Genomic DNA, 3329 nt, shown 5'->3' with positions numbered 1-3329 from the left:
AACCTTTAGCACGATTAGTTGTCGTTCATCCCCCTTTTGCCACAAGTCATTTCTCTCAGCTGCAGTTGTAAAAATATACGTCACTTTTAGCAAGATTGGCATATTTTATGTCATTGGTTGTATTTTTGGCGTGATTTGAGATACTACAATATACAACTGTTCTCGTTTTATTAGATTACTATACGCAAATTCGAAATGGTCAGGCGCTGAGTTATATTTCTGACAGAATTGAAAATTACGCTTATAAGCTGTTGGTAGTCGAATCTGAGAGGAGTTACATTTTATGAAAAATGTTCGGATGGAAAGTGGAAAATTTATAATAATAATAATAATAATAATGATAATAATAATAATAATAATAATCAACAGAATTACAAGAAGGTTTCTGTGAAAGCAGCAGAAACCCTAATAAAACTTATTTTGGTGTATGGCATCGCCTAATCGCCCCTGATGAGAGAAAATGGGAGCGCATTATCAGAAGATAATGGCATGTAGTTTTCCAGGACCGCTATGTAAAGCTGGGGTCACTCAGTCCTGGAAGTGGTTGTCTCGACAGAGATCTCCGTCGCTTTGGGATCTCAGTGTAACCAACTGTGGTATATCAGAAACTAAGCCAAGTTTGTTTTCACAAAGACTTGAGATGACTTCAATTCGATTGGATATTTGGAATTTATCAACTAATCGAAATAGAAAAAAATCAAAAATGAAATAAAACAGTTTTTGGTGTAACCATACTGTGGTGCATCAGACAATAAGGTTCTTGGTGAAAATCTGGCATGTTGCGAGGACGCCACACGCTCAACTGCTAGTGCAGTTTAACAAAAAAACTCTCCGCTTGAGCCCAGTTCGAAAATATTAAGTCGTTGAAATAATTCTGATATTCTTGCTGCACAACCTATTCTGATATTCAATGATATTGGCTTTCACCACACTGTGACGTCACAGTGTTTTGTCCGAATGTGAATAGTCGGCGATTAAGTGTGAATGTTTACCGGCTACAATCGGGCGGACCGGATGGCTTAGTCGGTCGGCGACTAGCGTGTCACCGCTGTGGCCCAGGTTCGAGTCTCGGAGGAGGCGGGTCAGGATGTGGCAATTGATCTCCGGTAAGCGGGCGAGTCGAGAGTGCTGTCCTCCCTGGAATGAGGTTGCTAATGCGTGAGTCCTACAGAATAACTGGTGTGGGGTAAATTATGTTTAATTCAGTCGTTTCTGGCTGAATTATTTATTTATCCCACAATACCGGTCCAGGTTGCGGAGTAATTCCACCAGGGGCCTTCGACTTTTTTACAATATTAGTTTGATATTTTAAGTTGACTGGTGAGGGTTTGGGAAATTTTTTATTTTTGTTTAATTCCTCAAGAAATCGAAAAAATCCCAGCGAGAATTCCGTAGATATTTTGTTAGTAATGCAGCTATCAATCTCCAGGTAAATTGACAAAACTTCAATGATTCTTTTAACTTCACCAGCTTCCAGTCAGAGTAGACGTGTACGCGGCGATGTCTGGTGAACGTGTGCATAAAATCGGCCTCGAAACGACAATCCAATAGAGAATCACTCACCGGAGACCTGCCACACGCTCTACTACACAAAAGTGCCGCGTGACTGGACAAACTTTTAAGCAAACATCAATATTCCTGAAGCAAAACTCGAAAATAGTAAAATTGAGCCGGAATTATAGTTCAAAACGAGACGTAAATAGAAGGGAAATCTACAATAAAGTTTGTTGGATAGTTTAGATAAAACTGCAGTATGCAATTTTAGGCTAAAATCCTAGTATTCCACATTCTATCTTTAACAATGTGTGTGTCTATGAATAGTCGAATTAAACTCGATGACCTATAATACCTATAGGAAATGTTTGCCACGAATTGAATGGTTCTCGAGGATTAGCGTCACGTACTCGGGTCTGCCACAGGAATGCGCGATCGAGCCTTCTGATTGATCCATTCCGGTCGCCTCGATGATGCACCGTGGCTGATTGGTCGACGTATGTATTAGAAGGGTTGTTCGAGCCTCCCTGTGCCAGTCCGAGAACTGAGGCCCAGTGATGAAGGTCAACCTATAAAAGCTCTGCAACAAGGCGTGAAGAACAACTGACGATGGAGAGGAGACTGCTGTTGCTGCTACTGATGTCGGATTACATCTTGAAACGGATGACTGCTTACCCGGAGGGCATTTGCTGATAAGGGCGAGTTCGCTGTTGTTGATTTCCGGTGTTCAATTTCTAGTCTACACACACATTTTGAAAAGGTTAGAAATTTCATGGAATCGAATGTTTTAGTTATGAATCGACCGTATCGATAATTATCGCGTTTTCTTTATGGTTTTGATGTTGAACCCAAACATTTTTTAACATTTGGCTTAACTTTTCAAATCGCTTTTGGTTTCGTCTTTGATTTATTTCTGGAATTTCTTGGATTATTCGCACTTTTACATATTTTGTCTTTTTAGGTTTTTTTTAACCTATACCAGTCCGTTACTTTAGACAACTATGTGTACACAGCTAGTTTGTCGCAACATCCAGAACCTGCTGCTGCTGCTACCACATTGATAATTGCACCAACCCACAGTTTGCTGTTACGTACCGCATTGACCCTTCTAGAACCAAGCCAACCTGTTTACTGGTCCAACTTTGATAGATTAGGTAACTTTACCAACATAGAATTTGGATATTCAATGATCGTTTTCATAAGCTGACTTTTTATCTTTTGTTTTTTAGACTATACTCCCAATCCAAACCTCGAGACGCAGACTCTCCTCAGACTACAGCACCATCCTCAAAGCTTGAGATACTGACTCTACTCCGACTACAGCACCATCTAAAAGCCTCGAGACGCAGACTCTCCTCAGACTACAGCACCATCCTCAAAGCTCGAGATACTGACTCTACTCCGACTACAGCAACATCTTAAAACCTCGAGACGCAGACTCTACTCCGACCACAGAAACATCTTAAAAACCTCGAGACGCAGACTCTACTCCGACTACAGCACCATCTTCCAACCTCGAGACGCAGACCTCCGTTAATTCGTTTTGCCGCATGTTATAAAGTAACGTAAATAAATAAACGTACATCTACATAAAATGCTCGTCTCTACTAAAAATCTTTGTCTCGGGCACTTTGCCCCGGAAAGGACTCTTCCCCCTCACAACTTCACACTCTACCCCAGAAAGACAACTATTCCACTCGGCCTCGGAAAGGACTCGCTCGGAAAAGAACTCTTCCGCAACTTCTCACGTTCAAGGAAAGGACAAAGTCAAAACGGAAAGGACAAACGCAAAGTACAAATTATTCCAAATTAAATTTATTCCAAATTCAAAGTAG

At 40.9% G+C, this 3329-nt stretch overlaps 1 long non-coding RNA gene across 1 annotated transcript; it reads left to right on the top strand.

The window, feature by feature from the left end:
• Positions 1-1943: 1943 nt before the first annotated feature.
• LOC141913932 (uncharacterized) lies at positions 1944-3072 on the top strand. Its single transcript, XR_012620669.1, has 3 exons — positions 1944-2254; positions 2456-2648; positions 2724-3072. It is a non-coding gene; the product is annotated as an uncharacterized LOC141913932 (long non-coding RNA).
• The last annotated feature ends 257 nt before the right edge of the window (positions 3073-3329 follow it).

This window comes from Tubulanus polymorphus, chromosome 12, assembly GCF_964204645.1.
Source record: "Tubulanus polymorphus chromosome 12, tnTubPoly1.2, whole genome shotgun sequence".
Lineage (NCBI taxonomy): Eukaryota > Metazoa > Nemertea > Palaeonemertea > Tubulaniformes > Tubulanidae > Tubulanus > Tubulanus polymorphus.
Note: the sequence above shows the minus strand (reverse complement) of the source record. Positions and strands in the feature narration are given on the sequence as shown.